We start from the raw sequence: 20534 nt of genomic DNA on the forward strand, positions 1-20534 counted from the left end.
GTCAGACACGACTGAACGACTTCACTTCACTTAGAGTGAAACTAGGGTTTCCCTGGTGGCTCAGACGGTAAAGAATCCACCTGCAATGCCAGAGACCTGGGTTCGATCCCTGGGTTGGGGTCACAAAGAGGCAGACATGATTGAGCTACCAAGCACAGAGTGAAACTAAAGCTTATTAACATTGCAGGCCAGCTCCCACCCAGGTCAGTCCCTGGTTGGAATTAGAAATGAATTCTGTCTCTCTTTCTCCTGAAGATAGCAGAACAAAATCCTTTTGGAAGACATTATCACCTAGAGTAGGGTCTGTTCATTTACTTAATGTGTACGTTTTTCCTGATATTTTGCCTGGTACCTTGGAATTTTATAGTTGGACAAACAGTGTCATGGCCTTCCCTGGGGGATCAGATGGTAAAGAATATGCCTGCAATGCAGGAAACCCAGGTTTGATCCGTGGGTTAGGAAGATCCCCTGGAAAAAGGAAGGACAACCCACTCCAATATTCTTGCCTGGAGAATTCTGTGGACAGAGGAGGCTGTCCGGCTACAATCCATGGGGTCGCAAAGAGTTGGACACAGTTGAGCAACTAAGACTTTCTTTCAAATAGTGTCATAGGACTGAGCATAAAATAGAAGATTTGGTTTAAAAGTTTAGGGGAAAAACAAGTTGGGGGCTGCAACAATAGTGATTTCCATGATTTTGAAGTAACACTAATATCTTGCTTAAATTTGTTGATATAATTTTGATCTATACCCCCTCTACTAAAACTCCTCTTCTAAGACTTATTGTAAATTATCTACTTGGTATTAGGGATCCATTGAAGTTCATGGGGTGGACAATATCCAAAACAAACAGGACAGGGGTAGTAGGTAGACAGAGGGGACCTACGAAGGGTTGAAATATGCCATTTTAGGAGAGTCAGTATTATGAAAAGAGGGTGGAGGAGCAGGTGAGAAATGAAATGTATTCTCCGTGCTGTTTGCCAGAGAGATTATAGATTTAGGAGAGGGTGGGAAGAGTCTCTCCGTTCTTCAAAGCTGCTCTTTGGCTTGAGAGCAGTTTCATAGGAAATGGCTTATTAGAGGTTTTCACATCTGATAAGAAGGAATCAAAATTCTCCATGGATTTAATGGTTTAAATGGGCCATGATGGCCAGTCAGGTTTATACTATTTTACTGAAACTGCTAGAACTGTACAGTAGATTAAATCCTGGGTAGAATATAGCCTCTTTGCCCAAAACTTCTTATGAGACACCATTGACTTAACTTTGAAATATAGCCAGAGCTTTTCAGAAAATAAGCTGCAGTATATCATGTTATAAGCAACCATGGTACTTTTTGGAAGCCAGATTCCATTTATCAACTCCTTAATTCAAGGGATATATTTATACTGATCTGTAGTTAACCCAGACATTGGGGATAAAAAAATGACAATGTGTGTCAATGAGTTTTAGACATGGCAATATATGGTGTTTTCAAACTTCTGTGTTACAGCAATTAAGATGGAAGGATTAGTTCTGATAGAAAATATTGGCAGATGGTAAGACATGCTTCTGTCTCAAAGTTTGGAAAGACTTCTCTCCATCAATTTGGAAAGGCTGCGCATGTAGATACTTGACTAGTTTGTCAGTCAAGGGATTCTGAGGTCTTCCCAAAATCATAACCAGAAGACTAGGGCACTTTCCTCCATCCACGAGTTGGAGAAACTAAGGAGAGTGGTTCTAATCATCACAGACACAGAGAGGGTACCCAAGTGCTCCTGCCGCCAGAAGACTCTCAGAATAGATTTTCCTAGAGTTGGAGGAGGACACCTTACACCTTCTCCTCCTCTTTTCAAAGCAAAAATGGAAAATATATCACACACTTGCTGTGAGCCCAAAGCTGAGAGATTCCTCTGCTGCTGTTGCTGTGAGGAAACAGAGGACAGAGTGTTTGGGGCTGAAAATCCCATCTCCCCAGAACCAAGTCCATTAGGACTTCTAATTCAAGCCTCATCTGCCTCCCTCCTTCACACAGAGCTAGACTGGCACTCTCTTCAATTCCAAATTACAGCTTCTATATATGCTTATATTGTAATAAAAATGTATGAGGTTGTGGAAGGTTACAGAAATAAAATCATAAAAATTATACTTTTCTCTAAAGGTAACATCTGAGTAAGGAGAAAAATTATTACAATAGTAATATTTAAGAATCTATATGTTAAAATATGGAAAACTGCATTGTCCAGTTCTACTGAAGAGAAAAGAAAAAAATTATTCTTAGGACAAAATTGGATAAACTGAAATTAGGATAACTAGTGAGTGGTGATGGAATCTATTCCAAAGTTTATCACTTTCTTACTCTGTGTTTCTTTATTCTACATTTTATCTTAAATTCATTGATTAAAGAATGGTTATTTCATATTAATTAACTAACTGCAATTAATTAGTAACTTGCATAAGTTCAAATTAATTGTCATAAATATGGATATACCCTTACTTTAATAAAGATGGGAGTGGAGTTAAATTGTAAACCATGTTTTTGTTTAGTAAATATAATTACATGGGATTATATTGATTATCCATACTTGAGTTATTTCCTGTGTTGATTTCATTATTTAGATTAATAAATGAAAACTAGACACCAATGTACACATCATCCAAATACCTCAAGAACTTGATTCCTGGAAGGAAATAATCTTGATAATTGTCTCTTTATAAATTCAAGTTTTTGATAGCAAATGTCACACAAGATGATATAAAACTTTAAAGTCATTTTATTTTTTGCTAAATTAAAATTAATGATGTTATAGTTAACATATTTGAAGAGACATGCTTATATTGTTATTCTTATTAAAACAGATGTTTCTGTATCAAAGAATAACATATTTATAGTTTTATATAAACTACCACCTCTTTGTCTCTAAATATGAAAATAATTAAGTAATAATATTTATAGTGATCCTATATAAATTCTTATTTAATATTCATAACAATGTTGAGAAAGAGGTGATGTACCCATTTCACACCTGCCACAAAACTTGTTCGAGATGTTAATTAACTTGCCCCTGGTTAAGCAGATGGTAAACAGCTGAGATTTAAACCCAGCTCCCAATAGACCTGATCATGGTAAGGATGGGAGGCTGCCTCCCTGGCTTAGATAGTTATTATTCAAAGGATGAGAAATATTTGTTTTTAATGTCTTTGGAGTATTTTTTAAAACTGTAGGACAGGCACATTTTGGAATCAAATAAATAATAAATTTCAAGCTTTACTTTAAATAAAATGCTTATATAAACAATGTAGACATTTCAGAAATTCTCATAAAAAGGTCATTAAAAAACCTCATAAAAAGATCATTTCAAATCCATTCTATTTGTTGTCTTAATATTAATTATTATGGAACTAGCTCAAAGGAGAAGTCAATCCATTCCTATCGGCAATTTGTGATGGATTTTTTTTAACACTGTGCTTAGGGCAATAAGGATGCTTGCTTGGATAATGACTGCTTCCTATCAAGATGTAAGGGAAATTGTCAAGAAACTAGTCCTCGGAGTTCAAAGTGATGGTCAGATAGTGAGAAGAGTGGAAGGATTGGGGAGCAGAGGGAATTATCGTGAGGTTAGTGGTGCACTAGGATGTTGATGGGGCATGAAGAAAAGAGAAAAGAATGAAGGAGGAGAAAATTTTAAGTCTCTGGTATCTTAAGGCTAGAAGCAGTTATATCTGAAGGCCACATAAAAATGCCTGTTCTTATCACATTTACTGGAATTTTCAAATCCAAAGTAACTCAAAGCACCTTTACTGTGGAGCAGAGTTCTAGACCTGGGTGCCCCACAATGTTATCTGGGAAGTAAATGCTAAAAAAATAACACAGGGAGCCCAGCTTGGCGTTCTGTCAGGATCTAGTGGGGGGTGGGATGAGTGAGGGGAGGGAAGATGGAGGGAAGGGATATATATAAAAGTATAAAATCATGACTGATTCGTGTTGTTGTATGGCAGAAGCAAACACAACATTGTAAAAGCAACTTTTGACCAATTAAAACATAAATATAATTAATAAAAATGCTAATGCCTATGTTCCATTTCTCTCTGTTATGATTCAGTCCAATTTGGGGCAGGGAGAGTGTCCCCTTCTGGACTGTAATTAGGAGCCAGTTCCACTGAGTATGATGTGTGTATGTATGTATGTACGTATGTTTGTAGACGTATGTGTATGTAAATATGTGTGTGTGTGCGTGTCTTATTTTCTGATGGCCTCTGAAGCTTCATCTGTGCGTTTACTACCTGGGGGATTGAGAATGCAGTCATTTTATTATCTATTATCCCAAGGTACTCTCCTTCATTGTCTGTCATCATAGAATTCTGTCCAGTCATTATTATGAGGTAGGGCAGATTTGAGGCACTGTTTGTAAGTCAAAATCATATCTTAATACTTGCATATTTACTATCTAAACACGTTAGGTTTAAATTAATTACATTTGCTAAGTCTGGCAAACAATATTAACAACAGCCTTTTCCTCTTTTTCTGCTTTGCTAACAGGAACTCTGATTTGTCTTGTGGGGATCATGTTCCCTGGGAAATTAGGATCAGTCAGTGACTCCTGATTACAATTATGTAATCAATTATGGTAATCCCATTCCTTTTACCATTGATTGGTTTACAGTGGGCACCTTACTGATTTCTGACCAATAGGATATAAGGGAGGGCGGGGCATAATCTAGGTTTCTGAAGTTGTCCTCCAGGATAGAAAGCTGGGATCTGTGAGGGTTTCTTTTTCCCCTCTCTTGGTTGCTGTCTTAGGAGTTTTCTGATGCTTGGAGCTGGTGATATTTGGAAGTGCTGTCACCATCTTAAAATTTTAGAAGAGGACGTGGCCAGGACAGTGAAGGCACAAAGAAGAAATATGCAGAGAGCCGTGGTCCTTGAGGGTGTTGCCAGGCTGAGAATCCATCATGCTTCTGCCCCTCTCTGAAGGTATCATGAGGGGTCACTAGTATTTTCACTGTTCAAGTCACTTTTGCCCAGGCAGTTTTATTGTCTATGATACATTGATTTACATTTTCCCTTCTAGCAAGATAATTTTCGCTTAATCTTGTTCAGAAGTTTGAAGCTACAGGATACTGCTCATATTTATTTTTATTTTAGCTGCAGCATCACCTCACAGACATTTCCCCCAAAGGTTTCCAACACCTCCAAGTGATGGTTTTAGCACAGGTTACTTGTATTATCTTCAACATGACTAGATTAAAAAAAAAAAAGAATCCTGGAGTTTTCCATATGTGCTGATTAAAATGAGCAGCAGACCAAGATAAGTTTATTAAAAACAGCTAGCATTGGAGCGAGGAAGATTCGAAAGGCCACCAGTAGGGAGCACCGCAAAATTAAAATTACAGCTTAACCAAGCTGTGCTGTCAAAATCCAGTGAGCTCTGTCTCTTAACTCCGGTGTGGAAACGTGAGGAGGCTGAGGTGAAAAATATTATTTCGGGGTCTGGAGACCAAAAGGCAAAGCAGTTCCTAGCTAGAGGAAATTAGCTGAGTTCAGTGGGGCCTGTATGCAAGACGCTGGAGGTGGCAGAAGTGAGAGCTGATTAAGAAGATCCATCATACCGTGCTCTCAGAGCTCGGGCTTGGGGAGAACACATGCGTACAATCAATAAAACCCAAAGCAGAAGTGTAGCCAACTCTTAAGTGGTTCTGGCATTGAGAAGCCGGGAGACTGTCTCAGAGATAATTCATTTCAGGGGGTTAGCTGCATTCCCTACTAGAGAAAATGTGATCTAACAAACAGGAATATGGAGAAGCTTAAATGTAACAACACGTAAACTGCTTATCATACCTCCTAACCCATAATAAATATGCAGTAAATGTTATGTATTTTAAGTGAAAACAAAATCATAAAAAATATGCATGTTTCTCTAGAGTTATATATTAAGAAGGGGGCTTCCTGGGTGGCTCAGTTGTAAAGAATCCGCCTGCTAAGGCAGGAGAGGTAAGAGATGCAGGTTTGACTCCTAAGTCATGAAGATCCCCTGGAGGAGGAAATGGCAACCCTCTCCAGTACTCTTGCCTGGAGAATCCCATGGGCAGAGGAGCCTAGAAGGCTACAGTCCATGGGGTTGCAAAGACTCAAACACCACTGAGTGACTGAGTCCATACACATATGTATGAAGAAGGATAGCTATTTGGATATCAGAAGTGACAGAATAATTAATACTTTGGTATTTTTAAAAGTGATGAAACAATCTATGATTTGGTCATGTTGCTTAGTTCAGTAAAAGAAAAAATACATAACCAGAAATAAAACGTACAATGAGGTTGTTCAGAGAATACTTTTACAATTTTGTGTACTTACAATACAGGGAGTTATAATGCTTATAAAATATTTTTACCTGCATCAGAATATGACTAATTTTTCTTCTTAGAGCAAACTGTTTTACAGACACTAGTCTTAAATCAGGCATGGATCTTGCTCCCCAGGTGACATTTTGCAATATCTAGAGAATTTTTGGTTATCACATCCAGTGAGGGATTGCCACTTGTATTTGTGGGTAGAAGCCAGAGATAACTGCTAAACATCCTTCTGTGAGTAGGACAGCCTCCCCATGGCACTGGCAGAGAGTTTGCTGTTGGTTCAGTTGCTAAGACCTGTCTGACTCATTGCAACTCCATGGACTGCAGCATGCCAGGCTTCGCTCTCCTCCACCATCTCCCAGAGGATGCTCAAACTCATGTCGATTGAGTCAGTGATGCCATCTAACAGTCTCTCTGCTGCTCTCCTCTTTGCCTTCTTCAGCAGAGAATTATCTGGCTTCAAATATCAATAGTGCCAAGTGTGAGACTCTCATCTTGAAGTGGTTCAGTTTCTATTTAGTTTTTAAAACATTGAAGTAGTGTTGATTTATAGTATTAGTTTCAGGTGTACAATATGATTCAATATTTTTATAGATTGGGGCTTCCTAGGTGGCTCAGTGGTAAAGAATGCTCCTGCCAATGCAGTAAGACGTGGGTTTGATCCCTGGGTCAGGAAGATCCCCTGGAAGAGGAAATGGCAATCCACTCCAGTATCCTTGCCTGGAAGATCCTGGAGAGAAGAACCTGGCAGGCTACACAACACAGGGTTGCAAGAAGTCTGACACACTGAGCACATTTTTATATATTATAATCCTTGTGAAGTTATTACAAAATAATAACTATATTTCCCTGTGCTGTATGATATATTCTTGTTGCCTATCTATTTTATACATAGCAGTTATTGTTTCTTAATCCTCCACCTCTACCTTGTTCCCCCTTCCTCGCTCCCAAGTGGTAACAACCAAAATGTTCTCTGTGAGTCAGTTTTGCTGTATACATTCCATTGTTTTATTTTAGTGATTTCACATACAAGTGATAACATAGACTATTTGGTTTTCTCTCTTTGATTTATTTCACTAAGCATAGCATCCTCTAGGTCTATCTATGTTGTTGCAAGTGGCAACATTTCACCTTTTTTATGACTGAGTGATTTCCCATTTCGTATATAAATATGTATATATATATACACACACACATATCACATCTTATCCATTCATCTCTTGACGGGCATGTGGGTTGCTTCCCTAATTGGGTATCGTAAATAGTGCTGCACTGTGTGTATATCTTTTCAAGTTAGTGTTTGCATTTTCTTCAGATATATATCCAGGAGTGGAATTGATGGATCATATGTTAGTTCTATTTTTTGAGAAACCTCCACACTGTTTCCCATAGTGGCTGCACCGATTTACAGTCCCACCAACAGTATACCAAGGTTCCCTTCCCCTGGTGGCTCAGGTGGCAAAGAATCCACCTGCAAATGCTGGAGACCCAGGTTTGATCCCTGGGTCAGGATGATCCCCAGGAGAAGAGAACGGTGACCTACTCCAGTATTCTCTCCTAGAGAATTCCCTGAGCAGAGAAGCCTGGAGGGCTACAGTCCCCAGGGTCACAAAGAGCCAGACATGATTGATTGACTAACACATTCACTTTCTCAACATCCTACCTGACTTTTATTATTTGTAGACTTTTTGATGATGGCCATTTTGATGTGTGAGGTGATATCTCTGTTTTGTTATGCATTTCTTTGATTATTGATGTTGAGCATTTTTCATGTGCCTATTGGCCATCTGTATATCTTTGGGGAAATGTTCAGTTCTTCTGTCCACATTTAATTGGGCATTTTGGGGGTTTTGATATTGAGTTAATATGACCTGTTGATAGATCTTGGATGGTACACATAAAGGAGCAAGTTTGTGCAACACATCCCTCATGCCCTGTTTTATCATCCTCATTTTGATATGGTCATCCTGGTGGGATGACCTCTTTGACCTTTCCATTTTTGGTTTCATTTCCTGAAAGCTGTGTACAGGTTCTATTTACTATTCCATGTACTATTATTGTATATTCCATGTACTATTATTGGGGGGAAAAAAAAAACTACTTTTCAGATTAGTGCAATGTAAGTAGCCAGTTTTCTCTCTTTGCTAGGTATTTTTTAAAGATTTCTGTTCATTTTTTTTTAAGCTAATACCCCAGAGTAAAGTCATTTATAATTTTAGAATCAGTTATGTTTTGCTAGTAAGTTGGAGAAGGAAATGGCAACCCACTCCAGTGTACTTGCCTGGAGAATCCCAGGGACGGGGGAGCCTGATGGGCTGCCGTCTATGGAGTCGCACAGAGTCGGACACGACTGAAGCGACTTAGCAGCAGCAGCTTAGTAGTTGGAAACATTTAGTATTTAGGTTCAAGACTGTTATAGTAACTAAGAAAAACTATTATTTATTTTTTTTTTACAAAGAAATATGCAATAGAGATGAATTCATTTAAAAATGACCCTTATTGGTCATATCATTTGCATATATTTCCTCCCATTCGTTACATTTTCTTTTCATGTTGTCTATGATTTCCTTTGCTATGCTAAAGCTTTTAAGTTTGATTAGATTACACTTGTTAATATTGCTTTTGCCTGAGGAGACAATCCAAAACAAATATTGCTATGATTTATGTTAGAGTGATCTATATCTTCCTCCAGGAGTTTTATAATTTCAGGTCTACACTTAAGTCTTTAATGCCTTTATGTTTATTTTTGTGTAATGTGTGAGAAAATGTTCTAATTGCATTCTTTTACATGCAGTTGTCCAGTTCTCAGCATCACTTATTGAAGAGATTGTCTTTTCTCCATGTGTATTCTTACCTCCTTTTTCATAGACTAATTGACCATAAGTGCATAGGTTTATTTCTGGGCTCTATTTCATTGACTTATGTGTCTGTTTTTGTGCCAAAACCATATTGTTTTGATTACTGTAGCTTTGTAGAAGTCAGGATACTTGCAGTTTTGTTCCTTTTTCTCAGAATTGCTTTGGCAATTTGAGATCCTTTGTAGTTCCATATGTGTTTTAGGATTATTCTATTAAAAAATATCATGGGTATAGGGATTGCATTAAACCTATGGACTGCTTTGGGTAGTGTATACATTTTAACAATATTCTTCTAATCCAAGAAAATGGGATAAGTGTTACTGTGGTGTGTGTATTCATGTGCAAAAATAAAGACATGAAACAAATAGATATTCCTTGGGATCATCTTTCAAATATTGGTATCAGAATTGGCTATTTTTGTTTCACTGGGGCTATGGTAAAGCCCCAATAAAAATATTGTCTAAAATGGTGATGATGATATTTTTTATATTGTAGCATATTAAAAGCAGTTGTTCCTATTTCACTGCATATGTTTTTTATAGACTTCAGGATTCCTGATGAGATAGAAATACATTAACAAATATTGCAGAATCTAGGCACTGTTGGACTTACAAGATAAATGGAATCAGTTCAGTTCAGTTGCTCAGTCATGTCCGACTCTTTGCAACCCCATGAACTGCAGCATGCCAGGCCTCCCTGTCCATCACCAACTCCCAGAGTCCACCCAAACCCATGTCCACCAAGTCGATGATGCCATCCAACCTGTCGTCCCCTTCTCCTGCCCTCAATCTTTCCCAGCATCAGGGTCTTTTCCAATGAGTCAGCTCTTTGCATCAGGTGACCAAAGTATTGGAGTTTCACCGTCAATATCAGTCCTTCCAATGAACACCCAAGACTGATCTCCTTTAGTATGGACTGGTTGGATCTCCTTGCATTCCAGGGGACTCTCAAGAGTCTTATCCAACACCACAGTTCAAAAGCATCAATTCTTTGGCACTCAGCTTTCTTCACAGTTCAACTCTCACATCCATACATGACTACTGGAAAAACCATAGCCTTGACTAGACGGACCTTTGTTGACAAAGTAATGTCTCTACTTTATAATATGCTGTCTAGGTTGGTCATAACTTTACTTCCAATGATGGAATATATCATTTTAAATATAACAAAAACCTCTTTATGTCCTTCCTACTGACATGATATAAAGAAAAGTGAAAGTTTCTCAGTCGTGTTCAACTCTGTAACCCCATGGACTGTGGCCCACCAGGCTCCTCTGTCCCTGGAATTCTCAAGGCAAGAATCCTAGAGTGGGTTGCCATTCTCTTCTCCATGGGATCTTTCCAACCCAGGAATTGAACCAAAAATCTGCATTGCAGGCCTATTCTTTACCAGTTGAACCACCAGGAAATAATATCATGAAAGATTATGTAATGAAATAATAGAATGAAAGATTCTGTGATAACTCTTTAGATCTTACATGTTGACTACAATTATCACTCTGAAGGAGAGCAGGTATTTTCTTTATTAGCTGAAATTTCTAACTCTGAAGCAAAATTAATCACTAGAAGAAATACAAACTTGGCCTTCTTTTCCCTTTAAATCCACATTTGTAAAGTATGTTTCACATAGTACAATAGGGTAAGAGAGAGCCTGCACTTGACTGTGAGACATAGTCAGTGATTCAAGATGCTTGTACTCCAGGAAGAGGACGCCCACCCTTGAACTGCTGTGCAGTCTGCTCTGGAACCCCAGCCAAGATTTAAGGAACTAGACCTCGTGATCCCACAGCCTCAGAGAGCCCATGTTTTTCACTGGCTCCATGGGCCTGAGGGAAATTGAATACAACCATAGAAGGTGCAGAAGTTCCTTTCTTCCTTTATCAGTCAAGATCACAAACCATGAAAAGCCACAGAACCTGAGCCGTGAGGGCATTCTTAGATACCTGCAGGTTTGGCTATCCATTAAACTCACTGAATTCTCTGTCACTGGAAGTATTCCTATATATATAATAGTATGGAGGGATGTCTTAGAAGGGAATCAAGCATTGCATGAATGACAAGAAAATCTCTAGCATTTCTTCCATGCCTGTCATTTTAAATCAACAGTTTACACTACTTTCAATATTATATAAGGAAAGAAAACATCACTTGTAAAAATGCATAGGGATACAGGGGGAAAAATAGTACCTAAGCTTTTTATTTTATAAAATTAGTAGTTAATGTGAATTTACATAATTATTTATAAGAATTATAATTTTTTGATTTTCATAGAGTATTAATAGTAAAGAAAACTAAGCTTATCACTTTTTTAATATTACTTTCTCACTATTGCTTTGAGGTTACCTGCTTGTAGTAAGCAGGATAATGATCTGCAAGAGTTTAGTGTCCTAATCTTTGGAACCTGTAGTACATGCAATGGGGAATTAAGGCAGCAGATGAAGTTAAGGTTGATAATCAGGTAAGCCTGAGATGAAGAGATTATCCTGGGTTATCTGGGCCACACCACATAATCACAAGGGTCCTTAGGTATGGGAAAGGAAGGCAAGAGAGTGATGCAGTGTGAGAGTCAACCAAGAGTGGCTTTGAGGATGAAATAGGGCACCATCTGATAGAGGAATGTGAGCAGCCTCTAGAGATTGGAAAAGCAAGAAAACAAATCTCCCCTAAAGGCTTCAGAAAGGAATGCAGGGTTGCCGATTTTTTTTTTTTTTTTTTTTTAGCTCCTTGAGACCAAATTGCTAACTTTTGACTTAGAGCTGTAAGAGAATTGATTTGTGTTAAGCTGCTGCTTTTGTGTTACTTTGTAACGGCAGAAATAGAATCTAATACAAGATAAAAACAACTGTTGTATCTTTCTGGTTGCCATTTTGGTGGAAGGTAAAGTAAAACTCAAACTAGCACAGGTGGAACTTCAGAAAGACTGTTTTCTTGGGCCTGAGGGATAACTGGAATCATGGATTCAAACACCACCATGGAGTTTCTTTGTTCATCTGAATGCTTACTGCTGTCTGTTGTCCTGTCTCGGGGAGCCACCTTCTCCATACCTATAAATGTGGCTACAGGCAGATGCCAGGCATAAATAGCTTCAACTCCAGACAGAATTCCCAACTAGAGATAAGAAAATCCAGATAAGAACCCAAATAGCCCATATGCTCCCTTGTTAAGTCACTAGTATGATAACGTGAGCAATCATTTTTAAGGCCTTCAGTAGAAGAATAAGGATCGAGTGGGTTAGTTCCTAAATGTTTATTATAACAACAGGAAATGTTATAACAGAAGAAATGGTGCAGGCAATAAAATTAGAATCTCCAACAGAGTTTCATGAATCTTCTATATACCTAATGAAAACCAGATCAATACTGCTATCCAAATTGTAGCAACAGTAGAAAGAAACCAGTGATTATATAAACCACTAGAAATTAGGGAAAAAAATCATATATATATGTATGCATACTAGTTCCAGACACTCGAATTGTCTTCAAAATTTGATTTAAGTGTTGGAGGAAATGGAGGTAATTGGAAAGTCAAGTTTTCACATTTTGAGCTTTAGGCTATTATGAGTTTTGTGTTTTAAAGTGCTGCCTGTAATGAGTAGCTGGCTTTTTGGAAACATTAGGTTACCTAGGTTTAGTGCCATCTGATACAGGAATGATTGCAGAACAGCAAATGAAATTTAGAGAGCTAATGTGCTTCATTTCATTTATTTACCAAAATGAATTTCACTAGATTTGTATTTGTAACCTTCAGTTTTATCTTTATTTTCTATTGTGTGAACCGTTCAGGACTGTGGTCTTCTAAGAATAGACTTGTGCATTTGAAAGCTTTGTTTTTCCAAGACCTTAGTTTGAAGTGATAATCCCCCCACTTGGCAGCTGCTCTACTTTATCCGTCAAATAGCCCCTAGGGCATTATGCCTTTTCAGTGTTTGAAGGTTTATCTCTAAGATAGGTAGAGGAAGACAATCTTTCTTAGTAGATTTTTAAGGTTTCTTTTTAAGTTTATTTAGCAGTTCATTCTGAACTTACATCACCTTGAACCACAAAAAGAATTACAAAAATCCCTGTACTGACAGTGAATATATACATAAAACTTTCTATAGAATAACTAGTTTCTTAACAGCATCGTAAAACCATGATAAACTGCAGTTTCTTCTGGAAAATTCTGAAAATGCTTACTACTCCAGATATTAAAAAACTCTTTAGAAATTTCAAATGTATTTACATAGGATTATCCTGTAAAAGCAAATATCATGTCTCAGCTCAGTTTATGACCAGTTAATATATATTCATTCTGTTCATTTTAAGAGATATATTTCTTTTTTATTTATAATACTTTATTTAAATTTCAATTTAGAAGCTTAAATTAATCTTCATAAATTAATGAAATGGTTTTTATATAATTAACTTTTATGTTGTAAAATTAATAATCAAATTCATAATTTTTTAAAATTAATATCAACTTAAAAAACTTAGCATATTCTATAATAATCAATACAAGCTTAATAATATAATTGCACTATGGAGAGCCTTAAGATATCTTGGGGTCTTTATAAAAGACAGTATATATTTTCATCTCAATGCTTAATTTAAATATAAATTCTAGAGCATTTTGATGAATTTAAGTGTTAAATTGATACCTTTGTAGTAAGAACAAATGAAGAGAGTGTGAGTCTTCTTTGCTTTGTTAACATTGTGAAAGGATGCATGTTTGCTATAGAAGCTTATTTTATTTAATGCCATTTTTATAGACAGACAGGATCACTGGTGGCTCAGACAGTTAAGAATCTGCTTGCAGTGAGAGAGACCTAGGTTTGATCCCTGGATTGGGAAGAGCCTCTGGAGAAGGAAATGGCAACCCACTCCAGTATTCTTGCCTGTAGAATTCCATGGACAGAGGAGCCTGGTGGGCTACAGTCCATGGGGTAACAAAGAGTCAGACATGACTGAGCGACTAATGGTTATGGATATACAGAAACAATTTGCTCAGAATCAAAGCCTCTCTTTCATAGATATATCAACTTGGTACACTATTCATGAAGCCATCAGCATTCTGCTTTGAATTATGAATGTGGCCAACTGAACAATAGGTCCTCAGGAATAAAATAGATGGACAGTGTACTGAAGTGAAGAGATGCTTGCTTCTTGGAAGGAAAGTTATGACCAACCTAGACAGCATATTAAAAAGCAGAGATGTTACTTTGCCAACAAAGGTCTGTCTAGTCAAGGCTATGGTTTTTTCAGTAATCATGTATGGATGTGAGAGTTGGACTATAAAGCTGAGCACTGAAGAATTGATGCTTTTGAACTGTGATGTCGGAGAGGACTCTTGAGAGTCCCTTGGACTGCAAGGAGATCCAACCAGTCCATCCTAAAGATCAGTCCTGGGTGTTCATTGGAAGGACTGATGTTGAAGCTGAAACTCCAATACTTTGGCCACCTGATGTGAAGAGCTGACTCACTGGAAAAGACCCTGATGCTGGGAAAGATTGAGGGCAGGACGTGAAGGGGATGACAGAGGATGAGATAGTTGGATGGCATCACCAACTCGATGGACATGAGTTTGAGTAAACTCAGGGAATTGGTGATGGACAGGGACGCCTGGCGTGCTATGGTCCATGGGGTCGCAAAGAGTCGGACATGACTGAGAGACTGAACTGAACTAAACTGTACTGAAGTATATTTTATCTGTAACTGAAAAAGCTAAAGTCCTGATAATGAAGAACACATTTAATATATTCTCTTTCTGGAAACTTCATGTTGAAAGCCAGGAATTTTCCCTCAGTTTTCAGATTTAAAGTCATTCATATACCCAGAACTCCACTGACTAAAACCCAGTTAGGATTTGTTGATAGGTAGTAATAAAGCTGTAGTCCCTTGTTCAGCAACATCCGCATCACCTAGGCACTTGTTAGGAATGCAAATTCTTTGAAGGCGTATCACAGAAACTCAGGTAGAAATCCGTTCTTTTAAAAACTCTCAGGTGACCCTGATTCCTTCTATAGTTTGAGAACCGCTGTTTTTAGCAGGGGGCGGGGGGGGGGAAGCACAATTCTTGCATGATTTATCTAAGCTGCCCCAAAGAGAACTGCACATTTAACAGGTGACTGGGTACTAGGAAATGGATACACTCACATATTTTGGAGATGTTTGTAGAAAGAATCAAGTTGAAACCCCCGGTACTGTCATTTTCAAATGCCTTTAAAGACTTGAGAGGTAAATAACTGATTCTTCTAATACACCCTTTTCTATCATCTGTTTAATATAAAACCAAATAGATCTTGCAGTCAGGTAGGGACTGTAATCAGGGCTTCCCAGGTGGCACAGTGGTAAAGAATCCACCTGCCAATGCAGGAGACCTGGGTTTGACCCCTAGGTCGCATTTGATCCCTGGATTGAGAAGATCCCCTGGGAGAGGAAATGGCAACCCACTGCAGTATTCTTGCCTGGAAAATTCCATGGATAGAAGAGCCTGGTGGGTTACAGTCCATTGCGTCACAGAGAGTCAGACATGACAGAGCACACTCAAGTGACTAACCACAGTTGAGTTCAGTGATCTCACATTTTTGTTGAAGTAAATCGGCAAAGTCTCTGGCACCTGGAAACTACTGGTTCTGGCAAAGTCGTTCTTTTCATGATAGACAACAAAAATATCACAGGCTGTGGCAGGGAAAGATGTCCAACTTAATTCTAGTTCCCCAATACTAGCTCAGGTTTGCTGCTGTGTCTTACATAGTCTTCAAGGGCCTTATTTAGATGTCCCATGTTAAATCGCATTAGCCTACTATATTAATGACATCATGACACTCACATAGTAGAATCTGGTGAGCAGGAGGTATCAGGTACCATAGAAGCCTAAGAAAGATACATGTATTAGCACTGAAATGCAGAGAAAAATCATGACAAATATCTACGAAAGTTACTGCAGTGAAGGTGTTAGGATTTTAAAGGTGGAGAACATTGAATATTCTTTCTAAACAGAAGCTGAGATGCTTTATCTTGTGCCTCATACCACTCAGAAAGAATTTCAATTCTTTATGAGTTTTTTTTTTGGGGGGGGGGTGGTGTGTATGTATTTTGGAGCCACGTTTACTATATTCTAGTATGCTGCTCTAACCCATTTATTGTATAGCATATTATGAATCTTAGTAAGCTGTTAGCAAACCAACAAGTTTTCCTGAGGTCTTTCATTAAAGAATGCTCTACAGTAGTTACACTACAAGATAATGTGCCATTTTTGTCCTCATGGGATTGCAAACATAGCATTGCTCAAACTGTCACTGATAAGAATGCTATATGGGGTCTTTGAACAGTTCCAAAGGAGAATCACAGAATGCATGCCTATAGGAAGCCATGTCTTTTCCTGCAGATAGCCATTCTTCTTTTGAGAAGCTGATGGCCTAAAATAATGGTGGAGTGGCCACCAAAACCCTCAGTTATGGTGCTGTAAGGCAGAAAGCACCCCATGATTTCAAGGTGTAATATGTGCGTGAACCAGTGATCCATATATGATGCTGTTATCTGAAAAGCAGAATATGTAAGTCAAGGGACCAAGTGGTAGAAATATCAGTGGTCCCCCCGGTTCTGTCTCGCCCTCTTTGTATCTAGTAATCCAGTCAAATATGGACTGTGCTGTTTGAGATTTGTTGGTTCCCCATCTTTCCCACAATGGTCCTAATAAACTGGAAGTTGAAATGGATAGAAAATCTATCCAGGGCACTTATGTGTCATTCAAAAAAATTATAGAGAAAGGGCTCACTTTGCTAGCTTGGGTGATTGATATCTATTACCAAGAATAACTAGTATTGACGATGGTTTCATGAGTGGTTGGAAAAATAAAGACTATAGAGTGTATGTGTATACACACACACATACACCGGTTTGGGGGTATTTTCACCCTTTTACTCCATCAATTTGGATGAGGAGTGTTGGAAGTAACTAACTTGTAAATGATGAATTTATAAATTCAGAGATTATGAAAAGAAAAGGAGCCACATCTGGACCTCATAGGGAGGGCTGCCTGTTACATGGAGATCTTGAACTTGGGTTTGTTGCAAGGACTAATGGAGCTTTGTGGCTCTCACTGAAAGAAAAAAAGGGAGGGAAGGAAGAGAGAAAAGGAAAGCATCTTTTATAGGACAGATAGCTAGCTCATGTCAGGTGAAACCATGTTGTTAAATATGGGTAAGATGTGAAAATGGATGCCGATGAATAAAAGAGAAGGAATATTCTATTGTCAGACTTTCCCTCCCCTCTCCTGGGCCTGCTTTGTATCTTGGCAGGAGCTTGGATGAATAAAGGGAGTAATTAATGCTTTATTTTATATTCCAGACTCCAGTATCAACCAGATTCTTACTGGGAAGTACCAGCCAGATAGTGGAAGTCAAAGTACCTCCATGTCTCTTTTCTATATTAGGTAAGTTCTCTTGGCAGCAGTTTTCAGCAGTATGGCAGCAGTATGTCTTCAATTTCCACAATCACCACAAAGACAGGGCTTTTGCTGTTTTCTATGAACCAAGACTCATGAATGCAGGAATACCATTTCCCCTGTTTCCTCTTGTGAAAAAGACAAAGATCATAAGCCTCTTGCTGTTTTTTTAGTTCTGTATGATCTCAGAATCCATTTGTAGTTTCAGATTTTTCAGTTTTCAGATTTTTCACTATTTAAAGCAGCAATTTGTTCCCTGTATTCAACATTTTTAAAGAGAATTCTTTTTTTCTAGCTAGATCATGACTGGTAGAAATCTTGAGAATTGCCATCTCATTGCAAAACAACAGCTTATGTGGGATCAATACAGGATTTTCAGACAAGCAGAGGCTAACCTATGCAGAGAGAGACAAACTGTCAGAGGGACTGGGGTATCATTGTCTTCATGGTGTAGGCTTCTTCAAGCTATTGCATATGATTAGAGCTTTCATTCAGGTGGTGGTTATTTGAGGAGTTCATGTAATCTTTCTGGCCAGGATATGGTTTTAATATATCATGCTTTACTATTCAAAATTGAATCTTTATAAACTTGGAATATGAGAATAGTATATATATGCATATATGTAGCATTATATAGATATATTTATCCTAAAAGAACTATGGTATCATTATATCTATTTTGAAATATGCTTATTTGAGATATTTCCAAAATTTCCTTTTTTCCTTTAATATAGGGATATGACTTTGTTTTCATTGTAATTGAAGTGTGTTGAGTCTGTATTCAATGGTGTATTAGCTGGCTAGAGTTGTCATAGCAAAGTATTGACTACTACAGACTGGATGGCAAACAATAAATTTATTTTCTCACAGTTCTACAGGTTAGATATCTGAGATCAAGGTTTCAGTGGGGTTGGTACTTTCTGAGACTCTAAGGGAAGAATCTGTTCTTGGCTGCTCTCCTTGGCTTGATGCAGATGACTGTTTTCTCCCTGTGTCTTCATATCATCTTTCACATGTGTCTATGTCTGTGTCCAAGTCTCCTCTTTTTATAAGGACACCAGTTGAACTGGATTAAGGACTGCCCTATTGACCTCCTTTTACCTCAGCTGTCTCTTTAAAGACCCTATCTCCAACTGCAGTCACCTTATGGGGTACTTGGAGTTAAGAGCCAATATATGAGTTTTGAGACAGAATTCAGGTCATAACAAATGGAGACAGTATTCGTTCCCTACAATGATATCCTTTTCTATAGCAAAGACCCAGTCAAGCACTTTATTATCTAGCCCATCACCCGCTCACCCCATATGTGGGGTTATAACAAGCTTTTTTGCAAAGGAATTACAACCAGAAGTGATGAGTGGTACTCATCCTCATGGTTTTCAAGAATTATCTGTGGCTTCTTTGTGCTCTTTTCCTTTTTCTGCTACCTGGATAATTTGAATAAAGAGACTCCTACCTAGAGGATTCAGAGCTACAAGATAGAAATTGCTGGAGTAAATTATTCATTGCATGAAGAAAAATTAGCGCATCTATACCAGTTACACCAGAGAAGGCAATGGCACCCCACTCCAGTACTCTTGCCTGGAAAATCCCATGGATGGAGGAGCCTGATAGGCTGTAGTCCGTGGGGTTGCTAAGAGTTGGACATGACTGAGAGACTTCACTTTCACTTTTCACTTTCATGCATTGGAGAAGGAAATGGCAACCCACTCCAGTGTTCTTGCCTGGAGAATCCCAGGAATGGCGGAGCCTGGTGGGCTGCTGTCTATGGGGTCGCATGGAGTCGCACACGACTGAAGTGACTTAGCAGCAGCAGCAGCAGCATACCAGTTACACAAGCATTGAAATTTTATATATCTATGAGATAGTTTTTTAGTCTATTATGCCTTTAAACTGTTGGCATTTAATTTCAGATAGCTTTAAGATCATTAATTCAAAGATTGGTAGTAGAAGCTTACTGCTGCCCTTGGCATTGCAGTCACGGTGCAGATGATTAGATAGTTGGCAACTACTGGTTTAAAAATTGAAGACCTGTATTATGCAGTGGCCAAATATTCAAGAAAACGATTACTATCTGCAGTAACTCAGAAGGCAGACCATGTCTTAAAGAAGTGGTTGGAAAAAGTGGAGAGGTTACACCTTTGCTAACTTTTATTTGATGTCTGAGGAAGGGGTTAAAGAAAAAGAAAAGGGAAGAATTGACTAATCTCAGAGTAGAGGTAGAAAGAAATAGCAGCGAGAAATTTGGTGCCACATCTGTTTGAGAAAGGCAAAGACTTCTATATCATAAATAGTAAGAGATAATACTAGACAAAGGATTTGCATGACAAGGATTCACTAAGGTTTTTTTGTTAAAGAGTTTTGATCTTCCTACTGAAATTATGGTAGGGGAAACTCCTCCTCATCTAATTATTTCAGAGGCGTGATGACAAGAAAAAAACACCCAGACTTAAAAATAATGACTGGGAAAGGGTTTTTGTGTGTTTACTGACTAGTAGCAAAATGAATTAGAAGTCTACTAAGTTTGTTAAGAAGAATATTACAAAGGTATTTTTTTGTTTTTTGTTTTTTTTTTAAGCCCCATTTAATTATCTTTTAATTCTGAAACAACCCTATGGCTTTATAACTTTGCAAGAGAAGGAAGAACCCATCCCCTGAGGAGGACACAATCTTATTAAACCTGAGTAATATGTTCCAACAGAGGTAGTGAACTTTGAGATACAAGTAATCCCTCATATGAACATTGGTTTTCTCCTTTGAGCTAGGGGGAGAATATAGTATGTGAGTTTGCATAAGGCTGAAAATGAATCCTTATTGACCAAGAGGACAGACTGTGGAAGATGTGACTACTTATTCCTCCTAAAACCCATCTTCTCTCTTTCTTGAGAGCATAGCTAGATTATATCTCCCAGAATCCCTTGC

At 38.1% G+C, this 20534-nt stretch overlaps 1 long non-coding RNA gene across 2 annotated transcripts in view; it reads left to right on the forward strand.

Moving 5' to 3' along the window:
* Positions 1-17662, forward strand: part of LOC122686872 — a 344623-nt gene extending 326961 nt beyond the window's left edge. For both annotated transcript variants that reach the window (XR_006338933.1, XR_006338934.1), the window contains one exon: positions 17516-17662. This is a non-coding gene — a long non-coding RNA (uncharacterized LOC122686872). The remainder of the gene's footprint in view (positions 1-17515) is intronic.
* Positions 17663-20534: the final 2872 nt, after the last annotated feature.

This window comes from Cervus elaphus, chromosome 30, assembly GCF_910594005.1.
Source record: "Cervus elaphus chromosome 30, mCerEla1.1, whole genome shotgun sequence".
Lineage (NCBI taxonomy): Eukaryota > Metazoa > Chordata > Mammalia > Artiodactyla > Cervidae > Cervus > Cervus elaphus.